This window comes from Saimiri boliviensis, chromosome 16 (genome assembly GCF_048565385.1).
Source record: "Saimiri boliviensis isolate mSaiBol1 chromosome 16, mSaiBol1.pri, whole genome shotgun sequence".
Taxonomy (NCBI): Eukaryota; Metazoa; Chordata; class Mammalia; order Primates; family Cebidae; genus Saimiri; species Saimiri boliviensis.
In genome coordinates, this window is record NC_133464.1 from 72,986,372 (window position 1) to 73,000,831 (window position 14,460).

The window sequence follows — 14,460 nt, forward strand, 5'->3', positions numbered from 1 at the left end:
TCATTTTCTTGGGTGGATGACTTTTGTAAAGGTTTGACAGAACCCTGATGGTGAGTTGAATTAAAAAAACATTGATTATATGGATAGCATGATTTGCTAGTCATTCAGAGTTTACCAGATTATATTTTTGAGCCCACTATCTTTGCTGGAAGTTTAGTTTTTAATGTTGTGCTATCAAAATGCTTTTTTTTTTCTAATTTAGGGGATAATTTGAATGATTTGTATGTGTAGTAAATACTAAAATCAAAGTGATTTATGAATTAAGAGATTGATCTTATTAAATAGAAGACTCCTACAAATTCTTGAAGGTAGCACATTCAGACTTCACGAATTAGAAATAGATGCTAATCCTAGAAAGAGTATTAGTCATAAAAGAATACTTCCCTTAGGGATCCATTCAGAAGCTCTAACTTATAAAATTCATTAGGAAAGAAGGAATACATGCCAGTTGTTCATTCGTATTTACTATCTTCTGCTTGTCTTATAACTCTTGCCCTAAGTATCATACGGATAAGGATTCTAATGGATAAGATTCTTTAATGGATGAGATCTAGTCTTCTAGATCTAAGAGTCTGTAGCCTAAATGTCATCAATAGGTCAATGACGAGAAAGTTCATGATGGCTTGTAAATTATACTAGCACTAAGATAGCAAGCATTACGTTTACACATTTAAGCCCTTCACTGGTTCCATTTCTAATGAGTGATTTAAACATCTTATAGTTCTGAATTTTCTCAAGATGGGAGTTTATCTATTCTCATAAATACTTACCTATTCAAATAAATATTTGTATAGTTTCATTAGAGCAAAGAATACATATTGATAAATGTTCTCTTTCCCCACCTCACTTCAGAATGTGGGGAATTCTGAAAAGCTACACTGAATCTAAAGATCAGCTTTAATCACTTTAGCTAAAGTTGGCCATCAGCCGATTATTTAGTTTTGCTTATTTCAGGAATAAATCCCTAGAACAGGTATGATATTCTCAACTGTTTTCTTCCTTTCTGAATTTGTCTACTATCAATATTTGATAGTGGCTAGTTCGCTGTGGTTTACATGTAAATAATCCAAGGTCATGGGAAGTAATCCCAGGTTTAATGTCAAAAGACCAAGATTTAAGTTTTGGCTCAGCCATAGATTCCTTATGCTTTTAGCAACACACTTAACTGAGCCTCAGTATCCACATCAGTGAAACACAGATAAAAAGATTACCTGTGTCTTATAGAGTGCTTGTGGGTCAACTATGGCGATACACGCAAAAGCAATTTTGAACTATAATGATGACAGCTTTTTTGAGCATTGTTCTAAGTGCTTTGCATGTATTAGCATGTTTGATTCTCATAATAGCTTGCTTATTATTCCCATTTGACAGATTAGAACACTAAGGCCCAGAACTTGTTAAAAACATGCACAAGACCACACAGCTATAATTTAAACTGGCCTTGGTCCAGAGCTGGTGCTGGTAACCACTGTACCATCGCAGATTATGTGAAAGCACCAAACCGATGTAAATGCATTGAGAAAGAATTGTCAAGCGAGTAATGTATCTAAAGAATATCATCTGAAACATTTCTGCTCTGTACATTTTTTCCCTGCAGTCATTCTGCTGACTGCTGTACTCAACTGTTCTTTGTCAAGCATTCAGTTTGCTGCTGTGGCATCTCCCCTCCTGTTGGCAGGTTTTCTTCATAGCAGGAGCAGTTAAAAGCTGCAGAGGAATTGGATGATAAAGTGGAAAGAACATAGACTTATTCCTTGGGTTCCCAGTGGAAACAAAGATGCTTCCTCATAGACCCCAGGAGTCTTTAGAATCACTTTGGCTCAGAAGAGAAATCTGCCCCATAAGCAGTTTGTTAGAGTAGAATTTTTGACAACCTGGCAGAGACTGAGGCTTGATAATCCTCTGGGAGTAAACCACTTTCCCCCATGCTGTGCTATGGAATAATGCTTGGCCACGATGGGGTGGTACTGCACTGCTACCACCTTGGCCTGCCTGTGGTGGCATCCAAGTCCACATACGAGATGTCGCCCTAAGATCACTTGTCCCACCTCTTTTTTTAAAAAATGGTTTAACTGAACCCTCACATCAACTCCATAAACAATATGGCAATTCCAATGCCCAGTAAAGTATTTCATGTTTTGGGGTTGAGGAAATAGAATTGTTTAAAAAATGAGTTGCTTGAGTGCTTTGAGTAAATAGGTAGAGAGGAAATGGTTTTGTAGAGTGCCTTCAGGCAGCCTGCAGAGGTATCCGTCACATGGAACTGTTGATGCTGGGATTTTGGAAAATGGAATCATGCAAGCCTGAACCTACTGCTTAATACGTTACCCAGAGGCGGTGGACGCTGGAGGGCACAGACCACGTGCAGTGCTCACTTGTTTCTACCACCACTTCTTTGCTCAGTTGCCTCTTGGGTTTGTGTTAGCCCTAAGCGAAGAGTTCATTGTACAGTACTTTTTTTTTTGCTGTTTTTAGGCTGAGATAAGAAAATCAACATTTTGTGAAGGCTGCACAATCTAGAAAAGATTTTGTAGGAAGCTACAAGTTGGCCAAGATGACCGCTGTGGTTCATAAGCAGCCTGTGTGTGAGCAAATCCTTTCTAATGATTCAACTCCATTCTTTTATTCAGGGGCACTGAAGCTTCAGTAAATGGTTGCCCTGACCTTCCTCCTCTTCCTTGCAACTGTCAGGGTGACTGCTTACCAGGTCATCAGTCCTTTTGCTGGCGTGGCTGGGAGTTCAAGGAAGCACTTACCATGCCTTAATTTCAGTGATGTATTTTTTAAAAATCTGGGCCTTGGTTAAAGGCCTCCAAAGAATAAAACGGAACGTTTCTAGCTGACAGTTAAAATCACGTCCCCTGAACCCACGTCCAAGGGGAGGATTTGCAGGATCTGAGAGTCTGAGAGTCTCTTCCTCCTGCCCAAGTCCAAGCTCTGGATGTTGGAGTTTTGCTGTGGGTTATTCACTTGACCTGCCAAGCAGTTAACTTCCAGAGGACATTTGGAGTATAACTATTTTTTAAGTGCTTAAAATAAGCCTAAAAGTTACCAGATTTGCTACAAAGATACCCTTGCATATCTCCTGACTCCTTTTATGGAAAAGCAAGTCTGGCTGTCTTGAGCTGCTAAATCTGCTAAATCTGTGGTTCTTGAATCCTTCCTTAGAAACATAGAACTGCAAGTCTTAGAACAGCTAGTGTCTAAGTAGGTGATTTATACTATAAAGAACATAGATAAGGCACTTCCCAATGATCCCCTTCCCACTAAAATATAGTAATAACAAACTAGATTGCTCTTTAAGTAGAAAATAAATGCACATCCCTATCTTATCTACTTTTCAGCATCAAAGATCGGTATAACATTTGCAGCATACTTTAGTAGAGAGAAAAAAATTGAGGGATGTTATATTTTTACCTCATAGATATTTCACTTTATAAAACCTACCATGTACTTTATAAAATCTACCACTGCTAGCATGCTAGGGTGAGCAAACAATGTATTGTTTTCCCAGTATGGAAAACATTAGATATTACTCAACTGAAGTAAGGGTAGCCATAAACTAATTTAGATGGTAAACTATGAGAAAGCATTGTAACTGCCATTTTGAAGACATCCCAATAGATGTTGATAAATTTATCTATTATTACATTTTCTCTGTATCTTTTGATCATGTATCCTCATTGCCTGTTATAAACATAAAGCTCAAAAGATGCTTGTAAATGACTCATAATAATTGCCACCATTTATTTTAGGTGTTTAATATAGGAGTTTACTTGATTGCAGGAAATGGTAATGATGATTAATAGGATATTACAAAATGGTCTTTATTTTCTTCCTTTTGGCTTCTAATAACTAGTTCTAATCTGAAGTAAAAATATTTTGGTAGGCTGGGTGCGGTGACTCATGTCTGTGATGCCAGCACTTTAGGAGGCCAAAGCAGGCTGATCACGAGGTCAGTAGTTCAAGACCAGCCTGGCCAACATGGTGAAACCCTATCTCTACTAAAAATACAAAAAATTAACTAGGCATGGTGGTGCTCACGTATAATCCCAGCTACTCGGGAGGCTGAGGCAGAAGAATTGCTTGAACCCGGGAGGCAGAGGTTCCAGTGAGCGGAGATCACGCATTGCACTCCAGCCTGGGTGACAGAGCAAGACTGTCTCAAAAAACAAATAAATGAATAAGTAATAATTTGGTCCACTCTTGAATTTACAGCATTTAAGATATGTCTTCCTCTTACATGTTAAAAAAGTGGTACACATTATTTACATCTGACCTAGGCTATGGGAGTTGATAACCATAGAAAATGTGAAAAACTAGAGGATTCCAGATAAAGTATAAGAAATTTAGAATCTGATAGAATTTATTTGGAATGAAAAAGGAGGTTTTCTGTAGCTGCTAGTAGCAGTGGTATTTTTCCTTTTTTGTTGGTAGAACTTTTTTGTAACAGTTCTAATTAACTTCTGCCAGCGTATTAAAACCCTTTATTCTTGGTATAAAGAGTGTGTACTATTGATTTGCTACACTACCTATGTAGTAAAAGTGAATGTAATACATTTTAGTTTTGTTTGCAATTGGAGTAAAAAACAGTTGATATAAGTAATTTAGCATACACTTCAAAATGTCAAATTAAAATTTTCTACAAAAGCTCAGAGCACATGTTAAACCATCTTCATGATTTATTAGAGCTATGAATTGATGGAAATAGATGGTTTCAAAGAAACAGAAGCTTAAGAATCATTATGACACTTCACTTGCAGAATTAAAGTGTTCAGAATAGAATGTGCTATTTTAGGTCACATATCTTTGGTCAATTTTCAGGACTTATGAGTTATACCTGTCCTTATGTAGATATTAGTGCCTTCAAATTGGGAAGATTTAAATCCCTTTTTTTTCCACTTTGAGCTCCTTTGAGGATGTGATCAGTTGTAAGTACCTGCAGTGATGTATATTTTAAGGCTTAGATTCATTTCAGCAAAAGTCAGTTTTCTCTAAGTTGCATTCCAACTTGCTGTAATAGGAATTCTAAGTTCTCTTACTGTTCCACTGCGGTATTGAAGATAAGTCGTCTAAAGCCCTTTCCATAGTGTGTTGAGAGCATCTGGGGGATGTTTACGAGTCTACTGGCTTTATGATTGCCTTCTAGTGGTGACTTCTCTTGCTTCTATGACAGCTGGAGCCCTGACCTGGCCTGTGAGCCTTTTCTGTCCAACAGGAGCATGTTGGGATGATAGAAAGAACTTAGACTTTAAAGTCAGCTGGTCCGTCAGTTATCCCCGCAACAAACAAACAAAAAAATTCAGCTGGGGCCTGGACTGAGATTTCAGTCTGGAAAATCTAGCTTGCGGTTTTTCATCCAAGCTTGGAAAATTAAGTTAACCTACCCAACTTTATTGATTAATTAAGTTTAAAATTTCTGTATATTGAATTTACTTGTAATGAGGAAATTTGCTTATGTATGCTGTAAATTAAACAGATATATGAGATAACATGACACAGAGAAACTACATTAGTTCCATAGACTTATAGACCTGAGTTTAAATCTGTCCTCTACTCTGGGCAGAGTAAAATTTATCCTCCCATTGGAAACAGTTCATGCTCTGATGATCCTTAGTTTCATTATCTGTATATTGTGAATAATAATAATAATAATGCCTGTTTCATAAGTTGTCATGAGGACTAAATGAAACGATTCACATGGGCACTGGGATTGGTACCCAATTGTTGGTAGTTGCTATAATGGAAAAGCTGACACTTAAGTTGTTTTGGAGAAAAAAAAATATATTTTAAATGTGCCAAAGGGACTCACTATTTTAAATTATCCCTTTATAATGACTAATCATATTTTCCTTTGTAAATGTGGCTTTTCACAAGGAAATGCTTCATGATGTAATAAAAAGAGCATGGAATTTGAAATGGGAAACTTCATATAAAGTCAAATCCTGACTTTAATACTCATTAGTGGTGTGACCCTTGGCAAGTCAGATAAACTGAATCTCAATTTCTTCTTCTTTAAGATGGCATAATAATGCATACCTCATAATATTGGAGTGATAATTAACTGACAAAATATGTATATAAAAGCCTTGGCTTCACACATGGTAGGTCCTCTAAAAATATCAGTCCTCCTCCGTTCTGTTCTCATATTCCAGGCTTTCTTAAAAACGTCAGAGCCTTGTAGTTGCATAACACCATGAATATAGAATTGGTCATTTTGCATTGTTTGCATTGTGACTAAACTATTGTTTAGTATGTGAACTACTAACGACTGTATTTTCATCATCCCCTTTATTGTCAGTCAGTTGTGAATGCAATGTAGATATTTTATTCACTTTCTTCTTCAATGGTACAAGTCATCCCTTAAAGGCATCTATTTATCGACAATCTATCACACCAAGAAAGTAATATTACCATGACTATCATTTGTTGAATACCTTCTCTGTGCCTGGCACTGGACTCATTGCTATATGTATTTACATTGATGATTACATTGATGATTGAAGGTAATCTCATTGAACCCCAGCTCTGCAAAGCAAGAACCTACTCATTTCTCAAGATTCAGCTCAAAGGTGGCCTTGTCTATGAAATATTTCCTATCTTCCTCATGTAAAATTGACAACTCCCTCTCTTGGGGCCTGTTCACTGTACATCATATGTAGCCATGCAAATCTTCATTAAGCTGGTCTATTGTAATGCCTGTCTCCTCCTTTCAATTTTATAGGATGAGGCTAGGAAAGGTGTCCTATTGGCCTTTGAGTCTTCATAACTTGACCTGGTAAATGATTAAATGACTAAGCGGCTGGATGATTGGCCAGTTTGCTGTGTTCTATACACTTGGCATTAGCACATGGCTCCAGTATTCAGCAAGGTCCTTACAGGTCATGGCCATGTAGGAGCTGCCTTGGTCATCCTGGGCTGTGGTCATGTGTAGCTGTCAATGATGATGGTGCCCTCTGCAGTGTGATGACACATTACACTTCCATGCACACAGCACCATGGTGGTTGTTTCTAGCTGGGACTTCTTCATGAAAGATGCTAGTGTAGAAAAGAAAAAGAATGCATCTGCCAATTTTAGATCATTTTCGCTATTGAAAGCAGTTTCATTTTGTGGGGGAACAATAGATATTCTGTTAGAAACATCTTGTTGTCTGAGTCAGGAGAATTGCTCTAAACCTTCCTGACATTGCTTTAGCCATCCAGTGAATAAAGAGAGGAGCTAATCAATATGTCCCATGAATTTAAAAATTGGTGATGGGCCAATAGGAGATGTGCATGAAAAGAATCTGGCCTAATTATTGCAGAGACACAGACCTGCAGTATTCAAGGGTGTTTGTGGTGACAGAGTATAATATGTTGCAGCAGATTTTCCTGATTAGTTTTTAAATCCTTGAAACTAAATTAAATGAAAGAAGTCTGTTTCAGAAATTAAATGGAACTTTAAAAATCCAATTTTAAATAGGAACTATGTTGTAAACAACATGCCTTAAAAACAAAAGGACATATGGGAGATTTATTTTTTTATTTGGCCTTGTCCTTTATAAGACTAATATATAATCAACATAAAGAAGAAAATGGGGAAAATATTATGATAAATTAAAATTACCCACAGTTGAGTTGGGAAGATGGCCCTTACTCATATTTTGGTCTTTTTCCTTTGCCTTTTTTTTTTTTTTTTGAAATGGAGTCTTGCTCTGTCTCCCAGGCTGGAGTGCAGTGGCACAATCTCAGCTCACTGCAACCTCTACCTCCTGGGTTCAAGTGATTCTCCTGCCTCAGCCTCCCAAATAGCTGGGATTGTAGACGCCCACCACCATGCCTGGCTAATTTTTGTATTTTTAGCAGAGATGATGTTTCACCATGTTGGCTAGGCTGGTCTTGAACTGCTGACCTCAACTGATCTATCTGCCGACCTCGGCCTCCCAAAGTGTTGGGATTACAGGCCTGAGCCACCACATTTGGTCCTGTCTTTTTCTAAAAACAAACAAACAAACAAAACCCTCAGATCCCACTCTGTTTGGTTTGGTTCCTTCCTGGTACCTTCACATGATAGTCTGCACATTCATGTGGGAAACGTATCAAACCATTCCCTCTCTAACTTTGTTATTTCATTGTCCAGGGTCAGATCCCCTAAAGCCAAATTTACCAGTGTGCTTTCCTCTCTGTTGACTTGTCTGTAGAGCCTCTTTTGTCTGTCTTCTAAGTTATGTCTGATAGTAATCATGTTCCAAAGTCCGATCAAGAAGCAAACAGCATGCAAAGTAGCAATTCTCCAGGTATTGTTGAGTGTAATCAGTTATTGGAGGTTAAAAGTGTCTCAGAATTCATCCGCTCTGTATAGAATCCTCTTAGAAAAAAGTCATATTTTTCAAAATATGTCTGATTCCATAAGTCCAGTCTTGTTTTTGCAAATGCCAGGTAACAGGCTTTTTAGGTCAATGAGAACATAGTCACCATCATCTTTTATGAGTTTCTCCCTGAGCGAAAAACACAAGGTAGTTCTCTTTCTGTGGATAATCACTTCTACTTTGCATTAGAACTGTTTGTACACCTGTGTGAGACCAAAATATCCTGAAGAAACAAGAGGGTGCTTTGTTGATTTCTGTATTCGCAACTACCCTCATGAGATGCTTACAATTTGTTAAATGACATTTCTTAGTTTTAACTGTGGCTCATCTTTTGACGAGTAGATTACAGGGCTAGGAGTGCCCCTACAAGAGATCTTTCTATTCTCTTTTTCTTTGCTTGGAAGACCATAAACTAAACTTGACTTGGCAGATAGTAACAAAAAATTGATTTTTTTATTAAAGAAAAAAACTTCCAGGAAGAAAATAACTCAGGATAAGCACTAGCTTAAAAAATAAATAAATAAAAAAGATTAGACGTTTTACTTCTGATGCTTTTTCAGAGTGAGAGTCTGGGAGCTAGAAACTGCATATACAACAGAAACAAGTTGTAAAGAGTCCTGCTGTGTGCATAGGTGTATCCTATGCACTTCATCTGTGTCCTTAAAAACCTCACTACTGGCTGGGCCTCGTGGCTCAAGCCTGTAATCCCAGCACTTGGGGAGGCTGAGGCAGGTGGATCACTTGAGGTCAGGAGTTCTAGACCAACCTGGCCAACATGGTGAAACCCTGTCTCTACTAAAATACAAAAAGTAGCTAGGCGTGGTGGTGCACACCTGCAATCCCAGCTACTCGGGTGGCTGAGGCAGGAGAATCACTCGAACCCAGGAGGTGGAGACTGCAGTGAGCTGAGATTGTACCACTGCACTCCAGCCCAGCCTGAGCAATAGAGTGAGACTCTTGTCTCAAAATAAATAAATTAATTCAATTAATTAATTAATTTAAAAAAATTTAAAAATAAAATAAGTAAATAAATATAGACCTCACTACCAAAAGTGGTCCCGGGACAGCAGCAACAAGGTCACCTTCAGGCCCCACACAGACCTGCTGAGTCGGAATGTGATTTCAACAAGAGTCTCAGGCTGTGTATATTAACATTAAAGTTTCAGAAGTGCTGCTCCGGAGACCGAAGAGTATGAATGGAACATCAGATCTGAAGCCCTGAAAATGGCAAACCCTGGCTGTTGTTGCATGATAGATGCATTAAACACTAATTTTAGCTGATTTTGCAGTTTTATTAGCATCCTCTCCATGCCAATGTTGTCATCAGATGGCAAGATATGATTGCCAGCAACAATGTTCTGGAAAGCAGCCAGTGCATTAGTGTGAAATGTGTTCCTACTGCAATGTAGCCTCAGTGGGCTGCCTCCCGTGGAGAATGGGTGGCTTCCTCTATGGAGAATAAACTTAGGTTGAGGCAGGAAGGCTGAACAAACACTGTGGAAACACGGATACGGAGGAAGCGATTAATGCCACAGAGTGCACACGCGTGCTGTTAGAAGCTGTCTGTATCTCACCTCAATATGCTGCACAAACTGAATATGATCCCTGTGCTGCTTCCGGGTGTCTTCCGTGGGAATGACTGGAATTCATTAACTGCTCCTGAGAACCGATTTCAGATCTTCAACTGTTATCAGGTGGAGTCCCTACGCATGAGACAATTCACAACATGGATGATGCCCAGAAAGATGTGGGCTGTTTTTAAGGTGTGCAGGATATGGAGGGCTAACTTTTAAAAATAATTCCCAGCAATAATAATTTCCTAGGCATGCCCAGGGATTTAGTGGCCAAGAGTCTTATGTACAACGGACTTGACTGTGGAAAACAACAATGGATGGGATAAGCTGGAGTGAAGGAACCACCTAGTAATCAGAATTGAGTGATTTTCTTATAACAGCCTGGGAAGTTAAGAGACTGAGCTGGTGTCGCCTACTTAATTCAGGGACTGCACATCACTTAGGGCAGACAGGGCTTTGCAAACAGGCATACTGTGCTCAGTGGCCCTGTCAGCTGGGCCTTTTTTAATGGGAAGCTCAACTCTATCTCTGAGGTTGTAGCTCTAAATTAGGGAAAAATAATGAGCTCTAGAAATAAGTGGGGTCTGTATGCAAAGAACCAGTAAAACGTTCATTGCTGTCACTGGTTGATACAGCAGCCCTGGGAAGAGTATAATTAGAGTATTTCTCAGGCCCTTTCTGGGATTGGTATCCTGTGAAAGGAATAAGCACAGACTTACTGTATTTTTTTTTCTTGGTAACATCATCATTTTGTTTCTTGGTTTGTTTGTTTGAGACAGGGTCTCGCTCTGTCGCCCAGGCTGGAGTACAGTGGCACAACCTTGGCTTACTGCAGCCTCCACCTCCCGGGCCTAAGAAATCCTCCCATCACAGCCTCCCCAGTAGCTGGGACTACAGGCATGCAAACTATGCCTGGCCAATATTTTGTGTTCTTTTTTTGTAGAGACAGAGTTTTGCCATATTGTCCAGGCTGGTCTTGAACTCCTGGACTCAAGCAGTCCTCCCACCTCAGTCTCCCAAAGTGCTGGGATTACAGGTATGAGCCACCATGCCTGGCCAATCATTTTCTGATATAGCAAAAATTGCTTTTCTCTTCATTTACATTTTGTTTCAAATCGGTAGACTTAGCCACTGTATATTGAAATAAAAATACGTTGATTAAATCCTTGCTGCATTTGGCAACAGTTTATAGGAAAAGGGAGAATTTTCTGAAGATCATGCTCTGATGCCTCTGCGATACATTCAGTTGGAGAAAATCTAATCTCATGCGTTATTGTATTGTGCAGAGTGCCAATTATTGACAATGACCATAAAAAACAAAGACCTGTTACAAAGCCTGTTAGGTGAACAGACTATTCACAGAGTTGTCTTTGGTTTTGCCAGATTAGATCAAGAGTTTCACCTGGTTTTATTAAGATGATTGTGCTTTAGCTTTTCAACATGAATGTCCTTTAATGTTGAAAATGTACATGTCCTTGTAGACTTGCTGGATGCGGAAACATCTATTCAGCATGGATTCCGTGCCAGGCATTGGGAATACCTTAGTTTTCTTTCAGTGGGTAGTAGGAAGACTTGGGAGAACTCCTTGACAGAATCCTAAGGGAAGACTTACTGCAAGTTTCATTACCAGAGAAGCTTGCATTTTCACATTTGTATGTTCATGGAAGTAGGAGATGATTGATATAGTTCATCCTATTTGAGAATGTCCTTGTACTGTTTGGAAATGTGGCTGCTGAAACACTGTGAGTAACATTGCCCTCAGACTTTAAATAACTGGAAGATGTGTTTTTACTTTATAGTTGGATTAACACTTCAAGCACGTTAAGAATCTAAATAATGCCGGATGTGGTGGCACACACCTGTAATCCCAGCTACTCAGGAGGCTGAGGCACTAGAATCGCTTGAACCTGGGAGGCGGAGGCTGCAGTGAGCCGAGATTGCACAGTTGCACTCCAGCCTGGGCAACAAGAGCAAAACTCCCATCTCAAAAACAAACAAACGAAAAATACAAATAATATTAAAAGCCTACTTTTGTGTTCCAGCATGCTAGTAAATGATTTCCATTAAAATTAGTCCGTGTACTCTAAGCTTATGGCATAGTTTAGAAGCCCTGAAAATCAATACTAAATATCCTAGCCCTCAGTTGTATGAGCCTGCACTTTCCCATTGAGGTGTGTTGGCAATCGGATGTATAAAGTTCCCATTCATTTTCTACCCTCAGTTAAAGAGAGAGGGAAGTTATTTTCAAAACTTTACAAGATTATGAAAATGCATGAGAATTTGACTTTGGAGATGTTTACACCCACATACATACATTTTGGGGCACAAGAGACATAGAGGAAGAACAAGAGGAAATGTGAATCTATTTTGAGGGCTGGCAACATTAATGATGCTATCTTTTCTAGGTCTTAAAATCATTTTTTAAGAGAAAAATGAAGGCTTACCCTATGTATTTAAGTCATTGCCTCTCTCTCTCTTTCTCAGTGCTTCTTTCACCTGGCAGAACCAGTGTGAATGGCCCCACTGTAAATGGATTCTGTTCCTGTGACTTTTCCTTTGTCCTATTTGCCTTATAATTTGGTTTGACATCAGCTGAAGAAAGTGTGTCAGATCATTTCTGGGATACCTCACCAGCACTGTGCCAGAAAATGAGTGGTAACACCTTGTGTAATGAATCAAAAGTTGGAAGACATTTTCTGTTACAACAGCTGGGAACATTTTCTCCAGTTTGCATGAACATTGCTGAGTATTTGGCATTCTAGGAAGGTAAAGGACTGGAGCTGTCCCTGGAAGTGAGCCTTTGTAGAAAAGAGAATAAAGTCATCTTGTAGAACCCAGCCGAGGCATAATAACATCAATAAATGTAGAACAGCAGCTAGTGTTTCTTGCATGTTTACCATATGCCAGGCACTAACTAAAATTTCTCTCTTTTACCACATTAACAGTATTATGGGGGTAGATACTATCCTTATCTCCGTTTTACAGTTGCAGAATCAGGGGAAAAGTAACTGGCCCAAGTGATTAGTATCTGGTCAAGGTGACTGACATTCTTAACCACAGTGTCATATCTGACATCATATAGTGTTTTCCAAATACTTTAAGTATATAAAATTCAGGTGGCTGGGCGTGGTGACTCAGGCCTGTAATCCTAGCACTTTGGGAGGCCAATGCAGGCAGATGATGAAGTGAAGATATTGAGACCATCTTGACCAACATGGTAAACTCCGTCTCTACTAAAAATACAAAAATTATCTGGGCGTGGTGTTGCTTGCCTGTTGTCCCAGCTACTCAGGAGGCCGAGGCAGGAGAATCTCTTGAACCCGTGAGGTGGCCATTGCAGTGAGCTGAGATCACACACTGCACTCCAGCCTGGAGATAGAGTGAGACTCTGTCTCAAAAAAATATTCAGGCGCATCTTTTTTTTTTTTTTTTTTTTGGTAAGAATGCTCCCAATTTATTGCTAAGCTCTATCAGTGTGCCCTCTGGAATTTTGAAATACTTTTCTTCTGAAATTATCAAATTCCTGTCATCTGTCAGTCTTTACACACATTAACCTTAATGTACTGCCCTGTTAAAAAGGCTACACTGGTTTGTCAAAAGAGAGTAAATATTGAGAAAGCTACTGAAATGTCTTCTTTCAATTTCTTCTAAGTGTTTCTTGCTATTTTGGTTCATATTTGGATTGTTAATGATTATGCAAATAATCCGTTTAGAGTAATTTTTAGAACTTAAGAATCTTACTTTAGATTATTTTAAAAGTTTATATTCCCAGTAGTGGAAAAAGAACATTTTTAATGTAACACATCAGAGAGATATACAGTACAACTATTTTATAGAGAGAGAAAAATGTGGAATTTAAAAACATATCAACTATAAAATAACAAATAATTACAGCTTTATTAAGCTATAATTTTCATACCACAAAAAGTACCCATTGTAAATATATTATTTAATGATTTTAATAAATCCATAGAATCATGCAGCCATCACTACATTTCAGTGTTATACACTTTCATTAAGAAAGTTCCCTCATCCACACTTGCAGTCAATCTGACCTCTCACTTCTAGCCCAACAGCCACTGATCTGCTTATTAATCACATCAACTTTTAAATGTTCTGACCTCATTTTTCTGTCTGCATTTATAGAAAAGTCTCTTCTCTACCTTCTAAGTCATTTGTGTAATTATGGATTCACGCAGTTCGTCGCCTTTGACCTGTAAGTCTAACCTCCATCCTTTCCAGCTGGGTTTGACTAGCTCTGGGTTTTATTGAGGTTTTATAGGTAACTTATTACAGAGGTTATACAGCCAGTTTCAGCACGGTGAACCACTTACTATCTTTATAGCACTCTTTGCACATATGGTATTTCTGAGCTTGCTTCAGACTTAGGTATCCAAGAGAAGAAATCTTTCATGTTCAGGGCAGGATGGAATATTTGTGGTCTTCTAAGCCCTTGGGTTGCTTCCTTGGGGCCTATTCTTCACTCCTACCTTCTTGGGGCCCCATTTGGTGATATTTGCTTTGCTGCAGTCCAAAAT

General features: G+C 38.7%; 1 protein-coding gene across 4 annotated transcripts in view; it reads left to right on the plus strand.

Annotated features, from left to right (window-relative positions):
* DCLK1 (doublecortin like kinase 1) overlaps positions 1 to 14,460 on the plus strand; it is a 350,533-nt gene that overhangs the window by 21,661 nt on the left and 314,412 nt on the right. The gene's annotated exons all lie outside the window — the stretch shown is intronic.